The sequence below is a fragment of the Lutra lutra genome, chromosome 10 (assembly GCF_902655055.1).
Source record: "Lutra lutra chromosome 10, mLutLut1.2, whole genome shotgun sequence".
Lineage (NCBI taxonomy): Eukaryota > Metazoa > Chordata > Mammalia > Carnivora > Mustelidae > Lutra > Lutra lutra.
The window spans coordinates 85,346,706-85,371,012 of record NC_062287.1 but is presented as its reverse complement, the minus strand read 5'-3'; the positions used below and the strand labels follow the sequence as shown (position 1 = coordinate 85,371,012).

Below are 24,307 nucleotides of genomic sequence, written 5' to 3'. Positions count from 1 at the left end.
ATTTAAACAAAAACTTAATTGAAAAAAAAAGAAATGCCTTGTTTGTAGTGCTGATGTGATAATCCATTGATTTCATGATAGATGATATCTTTAAAACATAGTTGCTCCCCCTAACCGGAATAGGGTAACCCTCTCACTCTCCTTTATCCCTAAACAAGGAGGATCTTTCTTACTGTAGTCCTAAGAAAATGTACTTTATTAAACACATTCATTTTAGAATTGCACATATCTTTTTACCCAGTGGAAGTAATGATGTATACCAAGCAAGCTGCTAAAGACTTCGAATTTTATTTATTTCCTATGAATCTTTTCAGGGAACATTGGGTTCATAAAACATTTTGTAGGCCAGAAGAACTTTTTTTTTTTTTGCTTTTGTTTTCAGTTTTGGTGTAAAACCAGTGAGAAAAATTTGTTATGTCTTCACTATTTCCAGAGTGATGTTAATGAAGAAAGATCCAGTCCATTTTTCCTTGAGTCCCTGAACGAGAGTTCTATTGACGTCTGGCAAATGCAGATCTTTGATATTTAAGTGATGGATATTAACAGTGGATAGAGTTGTGGGGCCTGAGACTTCAGATAGCTCCGTAATGATTCAATTCCCCAACTTTGATGATAGCGGCAGAGTGGTACAAAATGCTCCTGAACTTTGATAAAACAATAATATTTTTAAATGTGTGATAAAATAATCTTATCTGTCCACTCACTTTGAGTTTGGGGATGACGGAGAAATTGTGTCAACAGTTTTGGGGGCAAGAATTAAAAAACGGAGGGGACCTTTGCAACTTTTTAAAATAAAAAACATGCATCACAAAAATACAACACTGGCCTTTGGTAGGGCGACTGAAGTAAAAAATGATACAACTCTGCATGTCCTAGAGCATACCTCGTGAGCAGTTCTATGTTTGAACAACTTGATTTTGCCTCAAATAAAGGATCTGTACACAGTCTGTGCAGGCCTCCCCTCGCAGCCTGCAGTTGTTAAAAGAACATTAATCATTTAAACAAGGTCACAAGCAACAAAGGCCAACGAGGGTTCAAAGTTTACAGGTCCCGGCATTTATCAGGTAGAAATGGGGTACATTTCAATATTTCATAAAATATCCTTTTATGAAAAAGCGATCCGTCATCGTATAGCCTGGCAAAGCTCTGGTCATTCCAGTGAGCAAAATGAATGATGACACAGAATTGAGAATCCCTGTATGGGTTTATATTTTTGTAAGACCACCATGGCTGGAACATACGTTTTCAATTTCTATAAGGATGTGATTATTATGTGGGAATGTCTTCCTCCCTCTGGCTAAGGCAAAAGATATATCAACGTTGTCTCCGCTTCTGATAGGCAGGTTAGGATCAATGGGTTAAGGAAATCACAGAGCTGGTATTACCAAATACCATGCAAATCGTGGTTTTCCACGGACTTTTGTGGTAACTTAAATTATTTTGATGGGACAGGTATACAGCCGAACGCTTTTGTTTATATTTAGCTTCTGTAATTGCACCAGCTTTGTCATCCACCATTTGATTGTGTCTTAAAAATTAGTCTGGATCTGTTGCGCTTCTGATCTGAGTTTTCGATTGGGTGTTATCCCCATTTGTTGGTGGATTCGGATACACCTTTTCCCATTCGTTTGAAATCTTACCTTTCAGGCATCTCAAACCTTTCAGTATTCCACTTCCCAGTGTGTGTGACCTTGCTCCTAATCAAAGAGCCTTTTTGTATCTGAGTTTATTTTTTTAATAGCCGTATTGAGCTACAATTCACATACCTTACATCTCGCCGATTCACAGTGGCCAGTTCAATGGGTTTTGGTATGTTCACTGAGCTGTGTAACCAGCACCCTAATCCATCTGAGAACGTTTTACTACTCTGAAAGGAAACCATATCCGTTAGTGGTCAATCCCCATTTTCTCCCCAAATACCCCTCAGCCTTAGGCAACCTCTACTCTACCTTCTGTCTCTGTAAATTTGCCTATCCTGGATGTTTCATATAAATGGAATCACACGTTATGTGGTCTTCGGTGACTGGCTTCTTTCACTGAGTGTAATGTTTCCCAGGTTGATGCATGTTGTAGAAGACATCAGTACTTCATTCCTTTCTGTGGGTGAATAGAATGCCACTGTGTGGATATACTACATTTTGTCTATCCATTTGTCAATTTCCATTCAGATGGAAATTTGGACTGTTCTCCGTTTGGGCTCTTACCATTCATGCACAAGTTTTATGTGGACAACGTTTTAATTTCTCATACGTGTATATATACCTAGGAGTAGAATTTCTGGATCATATCGTAACTCCATATTTAACATTTTGAGGAACTGCCAAACTGTTTTCCAAAATGGCTGCACCAGTTTACATTCCCACATGTTTGAGGGTTTCACTTTCTCCATATACTTTCTAAAACTTGGTATTACAGAGTTTTTGATCAGAACCTGTCTGCATTTATTAGTACTGTTCTTATAGTGCCAGAATTAGACACTGAGAAAGTATGTACTTAGTAGAAAAAGCATTTAATTATTTAATTAGACTAGGAGAAGTATTTAACAGAGAAATGACCCTGAAATTTATGTAGCACTTTAACTTTTCAAGAGTTTTCCCATCTTCCAGTATACTATAAAGAATTAAAATCCACTTCTGGAGTTACACAACTACACCTCCATCCTCATGAGTTCTGTTGGAACTCAGAAGTTTTCTGTGGTGGTCAATGGTTAAGAGGCTGCAGGATGGAGTAGACAATGCAATAACTGGTAAGTGGAAACATTATAGAGGGACTTATATAAGATTTCACCGGGCTGAGTCAATGCTGTGGCAACATGTGTCAAAAATAGAAATTAAACCATTTTTTAAAAATTAGCTGTAGAAGATGCCTAGATTCTAAGAAAGCAAAATCTCATTGGCCACACAATATTCCTTCATACAAATAGACCGTAATTCATGTAAACATTTCCTAATTTTTGAGCATGTAGATGGTTTCCAAAGTTCAATACGGTCAATACTGCTGCAGTGGTCAATACCGCAATCTCTCCCATGCCAAATAAAGAGCTGATAGACTGAATTTCCTATTGCTGGCTTTGGCTTCGTGGAGATCCAGTCTTCGACTATCTCGAGAGTTGATGCAAAACAGACTTCACTTAGCAAAGGGCTCATCCAAAAGACCCCTGCAAACCCACTAAACAGGGGCATTCCAAGAACTCAACTTATCTGTCTTAAAAGGTTAAGCTGTCATGTTGACCCTGCCAAGATTCAAACCTGTTGTGCCCAAGACGGCTACATATTCTCAGGCTGCTGCTGACCCAAAGTAGCCATTCCCTTCAGCTATACCAGTGTGATTTCTTTATCCCTACAACTAGAAGGCAAAGACTCTGTGATCCAAAGAAATTTCTCTTCCCCTTTGAGATGATACAACGTAGATCTCTCTCTCTTATTTCCGTAGATTTCACTATAGTGGAAAGAACTTGAAAAAAACACATAAGCTTTAGCAGAAAAAGTATGTTACACTTCAACATGTAAATCAAATGCAAGAAGTTGCATACTAAGGAATGTTTGAGTCAAGTTCTCAGCCTGTCTCTTAGTAGCTGTGTGACTTTGAGTTATTAAGTGTCTCTGAGCATGTTCCTTTTTTCTTTTATTTAAGATTTTATTTATTTGAGAGGGAGAGAGAATGAGAGACAGAGAGAGAGAGAGCATGAGAGGGAGGAGGGCCGGGGGAGAAGCAGACTCCCTGATGAGTAGGGAGCCTGATGCAGGAGTCGATCCTGGGACTCTAGGATCATGAGGTCCTGGGACTCTAGGATTATGACCTGAGCGGAAGGCAGTAGCTTAACCAACTGAGCCACCCAGGTGCATTTCTTTTTCTTTCTTTCTTTCTTTCTTTTTTTTTTTTTTTTTAAGATTTTATTTATTTATTTGACAGACAGAGATCACAAGTAGGTAGAGAGGCAGGCAGAGAGAGAGGGGGAAGCAGGCTCCCTGCTGAGCAGAGAGCCCGATGTGGGGCTCGATCACAGGACCCTGAGATCATGACCTGAGCAGAAGGCAGAGGCTTAACCCACTGAGCCACCCAGGCACCCCTGGGCACATTTCTTTTCTTTTTTTTTTTTTTTAAAGACTTTATTTGTTTATTTGACAGAGAGAGATCACAAGTAGACAGAGAGGCAGGCAGAGAGAGAGAGAGAGGGAAGCAGGCCCCCCACTGAGCAGAGAGCCCGATGCAGGACTCGATCCCAGGACCCTGAGATCATGACCTGAGCCGAAGGCAGCGGCTTAACCCACTGAGCCACCCAGGCGCCCCTGGGCACATTTCTTTTAAACAAAATCAGAGTTTGTGAAGATAATCATTATAAACCTTTTCAGCTCCAAAGTTCTAAACTCTCCAAAACAAAACTATTACTGGACTAACAAATGCATAGAATTTTCAGGAGTATAGTTTGTGTATGTGAGCCAGTTCTACTTTGCATGTTTGTTATGGATGTTACATTGTATTATCTGTTTGTTTTTTTACAGTTTATAAAAGAGTTACATATGTTTTGTTATTTACTTATTCCACAATTCTTTTTTTCCTCCACAATTCTTATTATTCCCCATTTTTTTATATTAGAAACTTGTGCCTTGGAGATATGAAGAACTTCTGTAACTAGAGTCCATGTTCTCCTACCACCAACCCCACCCCCTCTGCTGCCATCAATGATTTTATGGCTCAAGCACATTGAGAAACTATCATAGATGGGTTTTAAGAGCAGATTCTTATGTGGATGGGAGAGAAGGGAAACCCTGGACATGTATAGAAGGCTCCATTGGTGATACCCTCTCTTAATCCAGTCACTCTGGTTACCACTTCTCTCTGTCCTATCACGGCCAAGTTCTTCAAAGCCGACTTTCTCATTTCCCATTCACTCCTTGAACACTGCAGTCTGACTTCTGATCCTGTGACTTCTGCAGAGACAATCTTTTGGGGACCCCGGCCAGGATAGTTCCCTGCTCACAGTGGGTCCTGTTTCCCTAACTCAGCCCCAAATAGGTAGGAATAACCCCGCACCAGCCATTTGTGCTGTGTTATCATACCCCATGGCCATGGCTGATTATGGAAGAGGAGACACCTGACCTGAGCTGGGCCAGTCTCTCAGACGTTTGAATAGAAACCCAGGGACTGGGGGAGTGACAGGGGCTGAGTTGGTGAAGCGTGGCTTCACCCTGAGGAGTCCCGCCAGTGCTCCCAGTTAAGTTCCTGCAGCTGCCTGCTTCGGGGTTCAACTCTGGCTCTGACTTTTCACACTACCCCGTTTGCTGCTTAAACTGCTTTCTCAGGCATGCCCCCCAGAGACCCCTAACTAACACATTCTCCAGCAAACCCTCTTACCTTTAAGTCCAATGGACGCTGTTGTCAATTCCCTTTGTTAAAACTCTCCCAGCTGGCTTTCAGAATACCTACTCTCCATTCCCTTCCCACTGATTGAATCATACGTTTCTAGAGTCCCTAGGGATTCCTCTCGAACTCTTCTGTCCCTGAAGCGCCATCCTTGCCCTCCGCCTCTGTGCTTATTCTAACTTTCCAGCCAGACGATTTTGTCGACCCCTGTAGCTTCAGCTACCGGCTCGGTGCCTCACTCCAGCTGTACTGAAACACTTGTCTTCACTATGTCAGTCTTCCTCTTCAGTCTCCCAGCCTTTCCTGCTGCCTTGCAAGAGCTGCCCCACCCAGTCCCTAGTCCAAGACTCGGATTCTTCATCACTCGGCGGATTCTTCATCCTTCTGGATTCGGTGTGGACCTTGTGTCTGCAGACAGGGAGAGCCACAGGAATCTTCCAGGGTGTCGCTCTTATACATACCAACTCCATTTTGAAAAACTATGCATCCCCTTGCACAATTTATGTAGACCATCAAAAAGTGTTACCATGGCGCACCGGGGTGGCACAGTCGCTTAAGTATCTAGCTAGGTCGTGATTTCAGAGTCATGAGATTGAGCCCCATGTTGAGCTCTGCGCTCCGTGCAGAGTCTGCTCAAGACTCTCCCCCTCCCTCTCCCTGCTGCTCTCTCAGTCTCTCTGTCTCAATAAATAAAGAAATAAATAATTTTTTTTTCTAAAAAAATAGTATTATGAGTTTAGAAAGTTGCAGATGAAATAATTTCTGGTTCATTGTAAACACTGACATTTTAAAATAAAACTGGACTTTATTTTTTAAATACTTAATTAATTTATTTATTTGACAGAGAGAGACACAGCAAGAGAGGGAACACAAGCATGGGGAGAGGGAGAAGCAAGCTTCCCGTTGAGCAAGAAGCCACAGGCGGGCTCGATCCCGGGACCCTGGGATCATGACCTAAGCTGAAGGCAGACACTTAATCATTGAGCCATCCAGGTGTCCCTGATTTTATTTTATTTTTTTAAGGGATTTTATTTATTTATTTGAGAGAGAAGCAAAGCATGGTCAGAGGGAGAAGCAGACTCCCTGCTGAGCAGGGAGCTTGATGTGGGTGAGACTCGATCCCAGAATCCTGGGATCATGACCTAAGCCAAAGGCAGGCACTGAACCAATGGAGCCACCCAGGAGTCCCTAAAACTGGACTTTAAATATGTAAAGTATTTCAGTGACCCGATGCCTTTCCTTGCCCTTTGAAATATTACACAAATCCACTCTTTTAGTAGTCAGTATTTTATATCATTTCTCTTTCCACTTGAATTTATATTTTCATTGTACTTCCACCATCAGCTTCACCCTCATGTAAATTATTTTAATCTTGGCAGACTTTTTTTTTTTAAGATTATTTATTTATTTATTTGACAGACAGAGATCACAAGTAGGCAGAGAGGCAGACAGAAAGAGAGAGAGGAGGAAGCAGGCTCCCCGCTGAGCAGAGAGCCCGATGTGGGGCTCGATCCCAGGACCCTGGGATCATGACCTGAGCCTAAGGCAGAGGTCTTAACCCACTGAGCCACCCAGGCGCCCCTAATCTTGGCAGACTTTTATTGATGACTCTCTCATAGTTCTCTGCCATGGAAATATGTAAATAAATTGAAATTTAATAAATGTTCTATGATCATAAACCCCCAAGAAAGAAACTGTTCTCTTGAGGGTTGAATTTTTATTACAGTTATTCAGTACATGGCAATACCCACCTAAGCAGAAGATTATAAAATATGTCACATATTTTGATAAATAATTATTGACCCCAAAAAACAAACGATTATTGAGGCAGATGGGCTTCTAAAGATGGATTTATATATCATGGATATTACTTATTCCCAAAATAACGTTTTTGCATCAATTCCATTCCAATCTATTTTTATAGGTAAGAATTGAGAGATTTCATTCATAAATAGAAAAAAAGTTTTTTTGACAGTGTCATATGATTCTTTGAACTCCTTTCAAGATGTGCATTAAAAATAACCTAATTTTCTAGCATACAAATTATTTTAAATTTTCTGTTGGCTGCCAAATATATTATACCCTCCTTTAATGTTGTAAGAGGATTTGTGGTTCAGCTATCATAATAATTTGTTTCTAAATTGCTGGGACAAGATGACTGGGTGGCTCAGAGGGTTAAGCATCTGCCTTCAGCTCAGGTCATGATCCCAGGGTCTTGGGTTCGAGTCCCACATCAGGCTCCAGGGAGCCTGCTTCTGCCTCTCCCTCTGCTGCTCCCCCTGCTTGTGCTTTCTCGTTCTCTCTGTCAAATAAATAAATAAATAAATAAGTCTTTTAAAAAAATTGCCCAAAGTTTTTGCCAAAACTTACAAATGACTACTAATTATATCTATTACACTTTCATTTTGATGTATCTTATTTAACCCATTATATTAAAAAATATTTAGGAGTACCAAATTTTTTTATTGATGCTTTGTTGGTGGGTGTGTGGTTTTTTTTTTTTTTTTTTTGGCTAAAATTATTTAATACTGTCACATGCTTTAAATGTATTTTTTTTTAATCAAATCCTGGGAGCTTCTGATTATACTTGTTCAGTTGATGGAAAATATCTAATATACAACTTAATTGGCATACATAGTCCCCACTCTTAAGATAGATGTGTTTGGTCTTTCTATGTGGAAAGGAATCAACTGTTTTATGGTCTGTTTGGCTTCTGCTTATGTGAGTGTGTGTTTTATTTAATGACATCATAACTGACCCTGCTGTTCGGTTAATGTTCACATTTCTCTGACTTTACAGTTTCTTGTGTCTTGCTGGCATTTCTGAAGGGCAATTATTGTCTGGAAATTGAATATCAGAATGAATTCATTTAATCTACAAACTATTTTAAATGCTATTTTCTTCATAAATTTTTATTATATGGTTTATCTGAGTCCGTTGCGACTGGTTAAAGAATTAGATGTGACAATAGAATTGTTTTGATCATATGTTGGTGTGATTAAATTATATTGATTACATGACAGGCAGCCTCAAATAATCGGAATAGTTACAACAACCAAGTGCTGAACAAATACTTTGTTGAATAAATGAATAATGAATGGAAAAATCCCAAACAGACATTTCAAAAGTTGCTTGAAGATTTTTCCATTAACTCTATTTCTGAAATTTCTCCTGTTTCTAATTCTCCCCAAAAGAAAATTAATACCAGCATCTTACATTTACAAAGTTATTTACCAGGTGTCAGGCACTATTCTAAGTGTTTTGCATGTATTAATTAATTTAATTATCACAAGGCCATGGGGTTCCAATAGAGATTTAAGGTGTGTAAAATTCTTATTTTTTTTAAAGATTTTATTTATTTGAGAGATTGAGAGAGAGAGAGAGAGAGAGAACATGAAGGGGAGGAACAGGAGAAGGGAAGGGAATGGGAGGGGGAAAGAATCTCAAGCAGACTTTGCCCAATTTGGGGCTCAATCTCAAGATCCTGAGATCATGACCTGAGCCAAAACCAAGAATTGGAGGCTCAACGGACCTAACCACCCAGACATCCCTTTAAAGTGTATGAAGTTCTAACACAGAAATCTGTATCTGATATTAGATTAAAAGATTTAGTTGAGGGGCACCTGGGTGGCTCAGTGGGTTAAGCCTCTGCCTTCAGCTCGGGTCATGATCTCAGGGTCCTGGGATCGAGTCCCGCATCGGGCTCTCTGCTCAGCGGGGATCCTGCTTCCCCCTCTCTCTCTGCCTGCCTCTCTGCCTACTTGTGATCTCTCTCTGTGAAATAAATAAATAAAATCTTTAAAAAAAAAAAAGATTTAGTTGACATCTTTCTAAATTTAACCAGTAAGTGACTCCATTCTCCAATATTTCAAGTGTAAAAGCTAGGTATTTCTACAGTTGCCACAGAGGCCTCAGATTTTATTTTATTTTTTAAAGATTTTATTTATTTATTTGTCAGAGACGGAGGGAGAGCACAAGCAGGCAGAGTGGCAGGCAGAGTCAGAGAGAGAAGCAGGGTCCCTGCTGAGCAAGGAGGCCTGGGCAGAACTCGATCCCAGGACTCTGGGATCATGACCTGAGGCAAAGGCAGTGGTTTAACTGACTGAGCCACCCAGGCATCCCAGGCCTCTGATTTTAAATAACACAATTGGAATCCTTAGTGGAGAGGCCCAGAACCTGTGTTGATAAAGTAAATTCTATTTGATTTTTCCACCCTTTGAGATATTTACTTTTTTCCTAACATAAATAGAATGCAACCAGTCACATTTAAGTTGTTCAATTAAGTCTACCTTATCTAAAATGGTCATTTTACCTATCTAAACTTCTGATTCTGCTCACACCGGCCATGGATGCCATCACCTTGACTAGAGGAAATTTTGACATGTACTTATCACAGAAACTCTGGAAATTGGCTATTGACCCTTGGCAGTATGGGTTTGTTGTTTTTCATCATTAAGACCCTGGTTATCTTACATCCTGTATGGATAAAGATCTCTACCTACTGTATATTCATCAAGACCGTGCTGCTGGGTTATCACTAACTTCTGTGACATCTCCCAAGGGTGTACTATAGAATGGAGAATTTTAGTTTATAGAATGGAGAATTCTCTGAGCTATTTTGGTTGTATTGGTGTTGCCAAGGGCACTCCTGCAACCACTAAAGTTTGTAGGGTGTAAGAGAATGTTCTTGAACACACAGCCTCATTGTCATTCTGTTATCTATAAATTAGGGTGACTGTGTGTGTTGGTTTACCCCAGACACACTTTGTGCCTATTTTCCTAACTCCCATCCAGCATTTGTACCAGCATTTGTGTTTCATTTTTTAATGGGATATTTTTATTTATAGTGGAATGAGTAGCTGGGAGGGTTTTGACCTCCACTGTGGACATCCGGATTCTGTCATGTGAAATGGTTGCGTAATGGATGGAATTCTCACCTTAACACATAATTTGATCTGGAGACAAATCCGCTTCTCCTTACTGGACCCTTTCAAGGTGCAAAGTAATCAACACCTTCCTTTCAAGGACAGAGTGCAGAGTGGTTGCTGATGAAAACCAAAGTGCCCTCAGATAGGATCAGTCATGCCAGCTAAGTCCTTCTATCTCCAGAGATGGTGGGAGAGACAGTCAATGATGCTATTTCTGCTGGTCTGTTGGTACACCTGCCAGACCATGAGTGGGTGGGTCAGAGAGCAATGGGGAAATTATGGGTCAGGTGTACATGAAATGTATGCAGGGAATACAGGCTGAACAGTACTACCAAAGAATGAGTACAGAATAGCCTCAACACTCTTAGTACAGAGGTCAGAGGCTTTATTATTTATTGCATGATGAAAATAACATTTATTTCATTGTTTAGAAATGCTTTTAAAAAATGTTGCAAAAAACCCTTTCGACAGCTGTCTTAGACTGGATTTTTGAGGAACAGACTCTGAAATGGAGGTTTGTCTCCAGGGAGTTTATTGGGAACAACACCTGTGAGCGATCGAGGGAAGCAAGATTGGGCAGTAGGAAAATTGATTTGTGATGCAGGTGCAGCCGAAGCCTCCGCTGATCCCATGGGGCTTCTGGAATTGCCTGCTCTATCAAGGTTGTCCTGAAGTGAGGCAAGTGGGCCACATCTTTATATCTCACCACCACCTTCCATCCCGCTGCCATTTACCGATTTTATAGGGTGGGAGCTACCCGCACCCCTCACACACACACTGGGGGAAAGAACTTTACTTTGAATATCTCAGCCAAAGGCAATTCCTGGATATGGAATTAACTGTGAGCTGTCAACAGCCAGCATTCCCAGCACCTGGAAGAACCTTGCTACGGTCCTGCAGGGGGAATCTGGACAGCACACTACAGTATTCTCTGTAGCAGTAATGAAAAGGGTTGGGGGGAGGAAAGACGGAAGGGAGGGAGGGAGGAGGGAAGAGAGGGAAGGAAGGTAGGGGGAGGGAGGAAAGATGGACAGAAGTTTTTGTTTTGTTTTGTTTTGTTTTTTGTTTTTAAAGATTTTATTTATTTATTTGACAGAGAGAGATCACAAGTAGACGGAGAGGAAGGCAGAGAGAGAGAGAGAGAGAGGGAAGCAGGCTTCTTGCCGAGCAGAGAGCCCGATGTGGGACTCGATCCCAGGACCCTGAGATCATGACCTGAGCCGAAGGCAGCGGCTTAACCCACTGAGCCACCCAGGCGCCCCCAGAAGTTTTGTTTTATAAAAAAATTTGCATCTTGAAGTCGATGAACTTGCACATAATATTACATCCCATCTGTTATGGGATCTATAGTGAATATCACTGACTAATGAAAATTAGAAGACAATGTTCTGAAGAAGTATTAGGCTAGTAGTTAGTTTAAGAACACAAGACACGTGGCTTCCGAAGTTATATTCAGGTGTCACTTGTTAAAGCATGATTTCTCCTTTTTACTAATTAATTTGGATATATCTTTTTAAAAGATTTATCTATTTATTTTAGAGAGAGGGAGAGCATGTGCACTAGGATGGGGAGAGGCAGAGGGAGGGAGAGAGAAGCAGATACCCTGCAGAGTGCAGAGCCAGATGTGGGAATTGATCTCATGACCCTGAGGTCATGACCTGAGCCAAAATTAAGAATGGGTCACTTAACCAACTGAACTACCCAGATCCCCCTAATTTAACTTCTTGAATTTGAATTCTCTTTACCTGGTTTCCCCAAAAAAGCTCATGTAAGATAAATCTTTATATTCAAATATTTTATTGGTGACTGAGATTTGGATAGGAGAGATTAGGGAAAGGAAGAGCAAAGGAGGGAAGGAGGCAGAGTCAACATACAGGAGTGCTCTCAAAGTTGACCACTACTCCATGTGACTTATTGTTCTGTCCATGAGATTGCCTGACGAGCCATATTAAACTCATCTCAAGAAAGCCCTTGTAATGAAGAAAGGGATAGGATTTAGTGACTGGTCCCATTGGTTATAAGTTCCTTCCAGGGACCATTAGCTTATTGCTAGCTAGTACATGTATGCCAAATATTCTGCAAGGCGTCTTACAAGGAAGCTCTGGAGCGCAAGGAAGAAATCCAAACTAAAGGTGCAGAGCTGAGACGAAAGACTTTGAGGGTGCTCTAGTGTGGCACCCAGGCAGAACCAGGGAGGCTGAGATGACCGGAAGTGAACAAGAGACACCCAATATATTTGTCTTTCTTGTGCGTTTACAAGAAATAAAAGCAAAAACTGTTAAGGCATTGGCTCCATTAGCAGAAGAAGTTTGCAAATAATTAAATGATGCCTGATTTATATGCATTATAGCAACTATTTCAAATAGACACCGAAATTAATCTCAATAGTGATTCCACGTTTTAATTCAATTCATGAAATAAGAGTAAATAAACTACTCGAAAGTTCATTTGGTCAAGGCTGAAACGCCTGCCATTTCTTCCATTATTGTGAATGCTATCATAAAGTTAGTTTAAAAGTTCAGCACCGAAGGGGCGCCTGGGTGGCTCAGCGGGTTAAAGCCTCTGCCTTCGGCTCGGGTCATGATCCCAGGGTCCTGGGATCAAGCCCCACATCGGGCTCTCTGTGAAGCAGGGAGCCTGCTTCCCTTCCTCTCTCTCTGCCTGCCTCTCTGTCTACTTGTGATCTCTGTCTGTCAAAAAAAAAAAAAAAAGTTCAGCACTGAAGATAAAATAATTTATGTATCTGGTAATAACACAGATATGAATTTTGGTGGAGCACAGTGTTGAGGGGGAAGTAATGCTTGTGTTAAGTGAAGAAACTTAACTTGGAGTAGAAAAGTATTTGAAATTGGTGGTGGCGTGCATATCATTCATAGCTGTATCTTGCTGTTGCTCTTGGTGAACAGGTTGTTATGAAAGCAAATCAAATTGGCTTTCTTAATTTGTAAAAGATGAAAATGTTGGAGAAATTACTTTACCTGATTGAAAGACTTTACCTGATTGAAAGCTGTGAAGCTACATAAATTGAACAGTGAAGATTTGGTGTAAGGATGGATACCTAGATGAATGGAATAAATATGTAGCCCAGAAAGAGACTGATACATAAAGTGTCAGGAGAGTTTTGACAGAAGTGTTGAAATAATCTAACAGGGAAAGAGTTTTCTTTCCCCCAGGAAGTAGAAGTGTTTCAACTGCAGATTCATATGGAAAAAATGAACCTTGTCCCTTACCACCAATCTTACATAAAATTTAATCATAATCATAATGAAAATGGATCATATGCTGAAATGGTAATAACACAAATATGATTTCGGTGGAGCACTAGTCAAAGCTAAACAAACTTCTAGAAGAAAACATATAAGAAAGTCTTTGTGATTTTGGGAAAACAAAGTTTTCTTAGCTAGGACACAGAAAATACAACTGTAAATGAAAAAACTTGATAGATTGAATTTCATTATAATTTAAAGCTTCTTCTCTTCTAAAGTACCATTACAGTAAAAGAAAAAGTAAACCATTGACTAGGAGGCAATATTCATAACATATCACACCTGATAAGGGACTTGAACCTAAAATATATAATGAGCACTTGCAACTCAATAATAAAACAAAAGCCCAACTAAACATAGGCAGAAGATTTGAACAGAAACTTCACTAAAGCAATTACACGAATGGCTAACAAGCATATGAAAAAAATACTTAACGTCTTTAGTCATCAGGGAAAAGCAAATTAAAACCACAGTGAGATTGCACTACATGCATATTAAAATGGCTAAAATTAGAAAGAATCACAGTACCAAGTGTGAGTGAAGATGGAATAACTGGAACTCTCGTCGGCTGCTGGTGGGAGTGTAAAATGGTGCAGTTACTTTGGAAGACAGCTTGGCAGTTGCTTTTATATGAAAACATTCACTTTTCATATAATCCAGGAATTATGCTCTTAGGGTTTTTTTTTTTTTTAAGATTTTATTTATTTGACACAGAGAGAGAGAGATCACAAGTAGGCAGAGAGAAGGGGGGGAAGCAGGGAGCCCGATGCAGGGCTCGATCCCAGGGCCCTGAGATCATGACCTGAGCCAAAGGCAGAGGCTTAACCCACTGAGCTACCCAGGCGCCCCTGCTCTTAGGTATTATCCAAGAGAAATGAAATCGTATGTCCACACAAAGACTTGTTCATGAATATTCATATTCATAATCTTTTAAAATGAATAAAGAAAGTGTGGCACAACCATACGGTAGAATACAGCTCAGCAATGAAAAAGAACAAACTACCGGAATGAATGAACACTTACTTTAAAGAATCTCAAAGTATGTTGGATGAAAAAAGCCAGATCCAGAAGACTGGATACTGTAAAATTCCATTGAATGAAGCTAGAGCAGGCAAAACTTATTTCAATATGAGAAAGCAAATTACGGTTTCCGTGGGACCAAGGGGTGTGGGATGGTGAGACTGACTACAGGAGGAATGAAGGAACTTCCAGGTGTGATATAAATACTCTATAGCTTAATTATGTTGGTGGTGAAAATGCCTCATCCTCAACCCCATTCCCATTTCCACATCCTCGTTTCCCACCGTTTCTCCTCAGCCCCAGCTACCTCCTCTATGAAGCCCTTGTCTCAGGCCAGATCTCTGTTCTCTCAGCTCTTTAATTTTCTAGGATAATTTATCACATATTTTATCCATAGTTTTTTAAGGGCATGTTTTATCCTTTCTTTCATTTTCTAAGTGCTTTAAGGCCGGAGAGGTGGTATCTTATTCATCTTTACATTACCTGTAGTTCCTAGCACAGTGGGCAGCCCCTAGTATGCACTCAGTAAACATTTGTTAAATAAATGACTATGTGAAGGAAAGAACAGACAACCCAATGACTGACTGACTGACCGAATGAATGAATGAATGAATGAATGAAACCTCTGTTTAGCACATGTGTTGAGCATAATAGTATCACAGTGAAGTGAAACAGATTTTGAAATCCTTTTGTTTTATTACATTTGTGATCATGGATAAAGTTTGGAAGTCCATTTTAGGATAACGTCTGTGAACATGACATAGTTAAAAATCTTCCTTTCTCCCATCAGGATTTCTTGTGGCTTATTGGAATGCATTTGACATCCTGCTACAAAAAGAAAAAGGAAGTTCTGAAGTGTGGCGGTCCTGATTTAAAAAGGTCTTGAACCATCGTTTTGCTTTCCACCCGGACAGCACGTTCCAGCAGAGACAGAGTCCATCCAGCCAGCAGCCCAGATACTGACGTGTGATGCCCATTGTTTGCAGATTCTGCCCCCAGTGTTCTTCCGAGAGGAAGAGCTGAGATTTTTATCTGATCGAAATTCAGGCTGAGTGAGGCACCCTTGAGTGAACTATCATGGTTCAGAATTTTTTTGTATGTCCTCCATGGTGATTAGCACGTTGCCTCACACATAGTAGAGGAGCATGAGTCAGATAATACTAATATTCACTGAATTACCAAATGAGTGAACAATCTAATTATCACATGAAGCAGGAAGGGCTGCCCTTTTGTCCTGAATTGTGCAACTGTGGACCTTTCAGGGACGTGGGAGTGCTCTACTGCTCAGCCTCCCAGCTTCTAACTTTAGACAGCATTTAGAGGTAGCATTTAGCTCCAGTGACACAGATCTACCAAGAAGGACTACACTTGCCAATACCTTTGCTCCTGTGCCTAAAACTCCCAGCTGAATTAAGACAATGAACGATCAATCAGCCAGTGTTTATTAGGCTCTCACTGTATGTACGCACAACACTATTAAGGCTAACAAAATTTACACAAATCAAATACAGGACACTGTTCTTGCTTTTCAAGAACTCTACATCTTGTTGGGATGCAACATTAAAATATTCACAAAACAAAGATAATGCAAATCTATAACAAAATATCAAGTTGCTTGGCTTGGAAAATAAGGAGGTGCTGAGTTGGGGGAAGGAATTGATTGAGCTACAGAAACTTGTGCCCTAGAGGTGGTTAATATTTGAAGGTAAACACCATGCAGGTTGTTTCAGAGATGTCCCAGCTCCAATTCCTTATGTGCTGCCAGCATTGCTTCTAAGCCAATAGCGGTTCTTTCAATGTTGCCATCGGGCTGGTCCTCAGGCTGGGGAAGTGAGCTCCAGGCACAAAGCTGCCATCAAAGCCTAGAGTACCTAGAAGCAGCCTGGACCAGAGAGTATGGATGTAGGGCTGCCAGAAGTGTGAGTTAGAGAGACAGAGAGAGAGAAAGAGAGAAAGGCAGAAGTGGAAGGAAGACAAAGGGTGAAAACAAACAGCTCTCAGATATAGGGAGAGGCTACAATCAGGAAGCTGACCTGCTATGTCATCTATCAAGAAGCTCTGACAGGGCAGGAAGACAGGTGTGAACCAGCTCAGGTGATCCTGGATTGTGGACATTGCAGCTGTGTTGGAAGCCAAGGTGGTTAAGAATAGAAAGGGGAGAGTAGAGATTAGAATGCAAAGAAGTTAGAGCAGAGGTAGAGAAACTTTATTTAAACAACCACCAGCTAAAGAGTAGTCAGCCTAAGAAGTCCAATAATAGGATTTTGATCTAATCTCTGTCTTGGGGAACTCCAACCTGAATCCAAAACATTTAGCCTTGCCAGTATTGTCACTTATACCAAACTGTGCAGCAGAGACTTGGGAATGAAGAATAAAATTTATTTAGGTTGGCTTGTTCCATGTGACTTCTCAGTTCCCATACACCTGTCTCACCAGTATTTTTCAATTTCTTGTACATATAAAGCATATTTGCACCTCAGGAACTTTGCACATGCTATTCCCTCTCCAGAGAACTCCTTTGCCTTGAGTCTTTGAATTTCATCTCTTCAACCATCAAACATTGGTTCCCATCAATTTTCAGCTTGGCTGAGTCTCTGTTGAAGACCTCATTGGGGGTGGATTCAATCCGTGGTGGGCCACCTGGTTTAAGGAGACCTGGCCATATCCCGAGGAAGCTGTTCAGTGGTGCTTGGTCGTGTAGCATGGGACAGACTTGATGTTTTGGAGGAGCCAGGGAGCACTGGTCGTGATCAGGCAAGGACCATTCAAACTTAGCTTTATCTGAGTTAGAATGAAATTTAAAAATGTAAAACAGAATGCAGTCAACTTCAGAATATTTTCATGCCTCTTGATGTATTGAGAATGTAGACTCGATAAAAGCATGGGCATTCCTAGCCCACAAAAAACTGGCAGGTTTGGAAATATAGCATAATCAAAGCCAAATATTTGCAGTGAGTTTTTAAGGCAGTGAGAACATTAAAAATAAACTAGGGGTAGAAATATGAAAGTATCTTGCTACATGCTTTACTAATTACACCATTTCTTACACCTGCTGTGAAAACTGATCAAGACTTTAGTTCATGATTTCAAGAGGTACTGGTAGATCACATGGGCATCCAACGCTAGAAACCAGGACAGTGACCTAGAATTTAGAACAAAGGGATAACTTTTGAAAAGGCCTGAATAAATGAGCAGACACCCCTAAGTCAATTCTCACTGACTGCAGAAGATATTCAACTCTACAATTTTTATCACTTCTGTGGGTCTTGTGATTTTCTGAAGTAACGTGTCTAAGATTTCTGAATCTCAAACAACAATAAAAATGATCTAACCATCAGATAGACTACTACAAGTAAGACTATTTTTTAAACACATTTTTAAAAAGATTTTATTTATTTATTTGACAGAGATCACAAATAGGCAGAGAGGCAGGCAGAGAGAGAGAGGGGAGGAAGCAGGCTCCTTACTGAGCAGAGAGCCCCATGCGGGGCTGAATCCCAGGACTCTGGGATGATGACCTGAGCCTAACGCAGAGGCTTTAACCCACTGAGCCACCCAGGTGCCCCACAAGTAAGACTATTTTTAAAAATGCTTATGAGGCGGGTGGTGCATGGCTGGCTCAGTCTGAGGAGCATGAGACTCTTAATCCGAGATCATCAGTTCAAGCCCCATGCTGGGTGTAGAAATCACTAAAAATAAATAAATAAATAAATAAATAAATAAATAAATAAACAAACAAACAAACTTTAAAAACTAAAATAAATTAAAAACTCTTAAAAATTTCTTTAAAAAGAAAATTATAACTTTCTTATCTGAAATCAATTTATCCATCCTTGGAAAGACTCAGTCTTTGCGCAGTAGCTCCCTTATCAACAGATGAACCAGTTTCTTCCATCCCATGTACATGTCTCAAACCCCTGGGACTGTCTAAAATGTCTGTTGGGAACCCCAACTTCCACAGCAAACAATTTCTAAGAGCATACATCTTAGTAACCATACTTGATCTGGACTTTTAAGAGTTGTTGAGAAGAAACGGGTGAAGGCCTCCAGTTATGGAATGACAGTCCTGGGAATCAAAGTTATGGCATAAGGAATGATATTGTCAATGATATTGTAATAGTAATGTAATGGGACAGGTGGTGGCTACATTTGTGGTGAGCATAGCCTAATGTATAAACTTGTCAAATCACTAAGTTGTACACCTGAAACTAATGTAACATTGTGTGTCAACTATACTCAAAAAATAAACTGGATAAGAAGAAGAGAGGAAGACACACTAGGAAGGCACGGGTCCATGGAATCCCAAGACTAGACAGGACCTTATTTTGCTCTGGCCCAGTCCTATCGTTGTTTATTTGCAGAAGCTGAGTCCACTAAGATCAAAAGATTTTCCCAAAGTTACTTAGAATCTGTGGCTCTTTATGCCCATTTTGATATATTCAGAAAGATTGTTAGGATGGTTTAATTCTTTCATTCAATAAGTGATTGTGGAAGGCCTATTTGTGTGCCCAGCATGATGCCAGGTGTTGGGATGATCTACTGGGGGACGCAGATACCATCCCTGATTGTGTGGAGCTTAAAATCCACTAAGGAAAACAATTGTGATGAAGGTGGATAGGGTCACGTTAAACGCAAGTGCAGGATAATTTATTCACTTATTCAACCGAAAATTATTAAATGCCTCCTGTGCACCAGGCACCGTTCCTCTATCAGTGAGAACACAGCAGAAAACAGACAAAAACCTGTGCTCAGGGAACTTAGGTTGTACCAGGGGAGTCATATAATAAATACAGTGAATAAGATAATTAATACTAAGTTAGAAGGCAATAACAATGAGAAAGAGGAAAAATGGAGCTGGGGATGGGGAGGGGGTTGGGGGCAGTGGAGGTCTGACGGAAGGCCTCATTGAAAAGGGGCATTTGAGTGAGGCGCTGAAGAAGGACAGGGAAAACGCCACACAGATAGCTGAGGGAAGACTGTTTCTAAGGCAGGGTGTGCCTACCAGGTTTGGAGACTCCCCCCAAGGACAGTGTGGTGAGGGGATGTGAGTGAGTGATTAGGAAGATCTGTGGGGCTGCACATCAGGGCCCCAAGCCAGGGTGAAGGGTGTGTGCACTGCCTTGCGCAGTGCCCGTGAAGTTCAAGGCCAGGCCTGGCTCTCCTTTCTAAACTTGCTCAGATCTCCAGCCAGCTTACCCACTTAGGAAGTCGCCCTGCCCTTGTAGAGAACAAACATTTACAAAAGATGGCCCGGAATTTTGGTCCGGTCTTATTCAAGGAAGCCAACTATTCCAAAGGCAAACCCCACAACTCGGGAAAGGACTAGTCATTGCATTCCCCCAGCAAGAAGGAGAGTGTTGCCCGCCCCTCCACGTGGACCCATGATTGTATAGTTAAGGGTATAAATGAGGTTGATCTTTTTTCTCCTCCTCTCTTCTTTCCTTTCATAGAAAACAAGGTTCCCCGTGTTTGCCTTAATTTTACCTTCATTAATCTTATTAGAGCTTGGCAAAGCTTGTTCCATGAGAGCCCCGATGGGGAATGTTCGCTTTACTGAAGTTCACCATTCTCCTATTCAAATCACTAATTTCCATGGTTTCACTTCAGTGCTTTCGTGCTCCTCAGGCCTTTCCGGAATGAGCTCAATTATCAACCCAGAGTGAATCTGAAACCTGATTCAGTCTTCTTACGATCTGATTAAAGAAATGGGGTTTTATAAATGTCACTAAAGAAATAGTCAGACCTAGACTCCTAGAGGCTCACCAGGCAATAATTTTCTTCTGTGAACTTGTGGCTTATTATCTTTCGAATATTTGAAGCAGATCAGTGGTCCGGTGGTCATTGTGTGTCTTAGGGGGTTAAGATTTTACCATGAAAAACATTCTTTATAATACTTGGCATGCACATTCCAAAAAAAAAAAAAAAAAATCCTATCAAGAGACTGGCAGTTTTTAAATTAATTATTTGAGCTTGAACAATTCAAAAGCATCATCAAATTAAAACAAGGTAATTTGGCACAGAGGTTATTGCCCATCATGTCTTCTAATTACTTTTCTGTATTTTGAAAAAACAAAAACAAAACATTAAATGCTGAGATAATGAACTTTGGGGGCGGCGTTCCGCAGCAATCCCCTTGGTGATGGAAAAACAGCACTGACTTCCAAACAGACCCATCCGATCATTCCCAGAAAGATTTGTCTGTAGAAAGCGGCAAGAGTAAGACTCAGTCTCCTCAGAATACCTTGATAGCACACTAGCTATAAACTGCACACATGGTTATGAGCAAGGAGAGTAAAAAGAAAAATAGAAGGGCACTCTCATAGAGTATGGGTGGGTCAAAGAATAAATGTGTGTATAATTTTGATAGTTATGGCCAAATTCTCCTCCGTAGGAATGCACTCTTATACCCTACCTGTAATTTATGAGAGGCCTGTTCCCCCACAGCCTCACAGTATTATCAAGCTTTGGGTTTCTGCCAGCTAATAGGTAAGAAATGGTGTCTCAGTGTGGTTTTAATTTACAGTCCTCTTATGAAATAAGTTGAGAATCTTATCATATACTTAAGAGTCATTTGTATATCTTTTTCTATAAACTGCATGGTCATGTTATTTTTTTTTAAATTTATTTATTTGAGAGAGCGAGAGAGCACAGGAGAGAGCAGAGAGCACAGGGGCATAGGGGAAGGGAGAGGGAGAACCAGACTCCTTACTGAGCAGGAAATCAGTTTGATTGATGCAAGGCTCAATCCCAGGAGCCCCCTTCCAAGATCATGACCTGAGCCAAAGGCAGAGGCTTAACTGACTGAACCACCCAGGCGCCCCTGCATGGACATGTTTTATGCCCATTTTTCTATCAGGTTTTGCCATTTTTCTTCTCAATTTTAAAAGTCCTTTAAGCAATAGGGAAATTAGCCCTTTATATTAAGAGTTGTAAACACCCTTGCCATTTATTTTTGTTGTTATTGTTGTTTGCCTATGTTTTGTTTCTCTATTAAAAAGCCTTAATGGAGGGACGCCTGGGTGGCTCAGTGGGTTAAAGCCTCTGCCTTCGGCTCAGGTCATGATCCCAGGGTCCTGGGATCGAGCCCCGAATTGGGCTCTCTGCTCAGCGGGGAGCCTGCTTCCTCCTCTCTCTCTCTCTGCCTACTTATGATCTCGATCTGAAATTAAATAAGTAAAAAATCTTAAAAAAAAAAGCCTTAATGCATTCAAATTTATTAGTTTTTGTTTTCTTTTTATTGCTCCCAGGATTTGAGTCATAGTTAGAAAGGCTTTCCCCACTACAGATTATAAAGGAATTTGTCCACATTTCCTTTTAGTAAAAGTTTAAAAATAAATTTTATTTTGTCATTTGACTTTGTCTTTATTTCATAGAATTTTTAAGATTAATCAATGAAATGTTTTTGTATTTTATCATTAACATCCCTTCTGATTTAAAACTAGTGTGTGTTAATGACAAGTAAAGAAATGTATAGAGAAGCAGGGGCAGAAATTCCAAAGAGTACACATATGTGCATATTTCCACTTTTTAAAAATCGTATTGTATATTATTGTGATAATACTGCCTATACAATTTTGTATCCTCTTTTTCACTTAACATTCTAATACAAACCCTTTCCCATGGTATTAAAAGCAATTCATAAACATGGATTGTAGTGCCCACAAATTAATCCATACTTTGAATATATTGTATGTACTTACTCATTTTCCCATTACTGATTTAGTTTTTTGGTCAACCTTTCATTTCTTAACTATCTCTAATTCATAACTAGCTCTGTGGCTACTGTATCTACACAGTTCAGTTTGGAAGATGGATTCTGGAAAAGGAATTGTTTTGTGAAAACCTGAGCACTTTTTTTTTAAGATCCTGATACATAATGCTTAATTGCTTTCTAGAAAGGTTATAGCAGTTAGTGTTGCCACCAGCAATATGTGACATTCTCACTACATCTTAACATACATTTTTTGGGAAATACATTTCCCACCAACAAACTCATTTTTTGGATCTAAAAGAAAGTAAAATTTTTAGTATGGAGCAGATAGAAGTATTATCCAGAATATCTTTGCATTTACCAGTAAATTTAGTTTTTTCCTCCTTTCATGTTGTGTAAGTCAAGATAGTCATAGTTGTACAATCAAAACACTACTAAAATTCCAGATGTATAATTTGCATCCAGTTAATAAAAAAAACTTACATTAATTCTTCTAGCAAACAATAATTTATTAAGTGTACCAGGCCCTCTCTGGGCCACCTGAGCTACGTTAGTGAACAAAACAGACACCCCTTCACATTTAAGTTACCTGGCCAAACCCTGAAGGCATCTGAGCTTGCTGCATCTACTTAATATATCTATCTTACACTTATTCTTTTGCAAATTTTCATTCATGCATTTATCAAATACACACACATATACATATTGATTGCTTACATTGAGCCAGACGCTATTCTGGAATCTCAGGATAAACCAGTAAACGAAACAAAGACCCTCCCTCCTGTCTTCTATAGGGGAGCATGCCATACACACTAACTATAATAACTAAGTAAATTATATAATATGTTAGAAGGTGGTAAGTGCTATGGGAAAACGGAGTAAGAGAAGTCAAAAGTAGCAATGCACTATGTAAGTAGGGCCTTCAACTTCCTCCACTGTTTTTTTCCTATTAAATTCTCTTTGAGGGCTAAAATATTTTTTAATCTTATTTTAACTTTTATTTTGAGCTAATTTTAAACTTATAATAACAAGTGGTCAAAATAGTGTAGAGGAGGGGCGCCTAGGTGGCTCAATGGGTTAAGCCTCTGCCTTTGGCTCAGGTCATGATCTCGGGGTCCATGGATCGAGCCCCATATTGGGCTCTCTGCTCAATGGGGAGCCTCTTTCCCCCTCCCCCTCTGCCTTCCTCTCTGCCTGCTTGTGATCTCTCTCGCTCTGTCAAATAAATAAATAAAATCTTTAAAAAGCAAGAAAAGAAAAAACGTAGTGTCGAGGATTCCTAGATACCTTCACCCCACTTCCGTGAGTGTGAACATCTTACATAACCATAGCATAATTTTCAAACATTGATACAGTTTGAATATCACTACTTTCTCCACTAATGTTCTTTTTTTTTTCCAGGATCTTATGCAGTTTCTCCAGTGCATCTACCTGTTAAATCTCTTATCTCCTTTCTTAGTATTTTCATGTCTCTCACAACCCGGACAATTTTGAAGAGTATTCCTCATTTTGTAGAATGTCCCTCAATTTGGATTTTTAAAATTTTTTCTCATAAATGAACTAAGGTTATAAATTTTTGGCAAGAATACTACAGAAATGATGTTATTTCCTTCTCAAATCAAGGGGTTTATGATGTTGATATGTTTTATTATTGGAGATTGTAACTTTGGTTACTTGGTTAAGTTGTATCTGCAAAGGTTTATCCACTATAAAGTTACGACCTTTCCCTTCATAGTTAATAAATATCTTGAGGGAGATAATAGGAGACTTTGCAAATCATCTATTTTTTCCACTGATTTTTTTTTTTTTTAAGGCTTCATGCAGGGCTTGAACTCACAACCCTGAGATCAAGACCTGAGCTGAGATCAAGAGTTGGATGCTTAACTGACTGAGCCACCCAGGTGCCCCTGTACACTGATTTATTTATTTATGTATTTTTTACCATTCATCTGTAGAGCTTGTCTACAATAAGAATTACTGTAATATTTACCTAATGGTGATTTTCTACTTCCACCTTT

The 24,307-nt window shown here is 40.0% G+C and overlaps 1 long non-coding RNA gene across 1 annotated transcript in view; it reads right to left on the bottom strand.

The window, feature by feature from the left end:
* Positions 1 to 887: 887 nt before the first annotated feature.
* The window catches only part of LOC125079623 (uncharacterized), a 98,968-nt gene continuing 75,548 nt past the window's right edge, over positions 888 to 24,307 (bottom strand). The window contains exons 5-6 of the long non-coding RNA XR_007121157.1: positions 1,767 to 1,867; positions 888 to 969 (exon numbers count right to left, since the gene is read on the bottom strand). This is a non-coding gene — a long non-coding RNA (uncharacterized LOC125079623). The remainder of the gene's footprint in view (positions 970 to 1,766; positions 1,868 to 24,307) is intronic.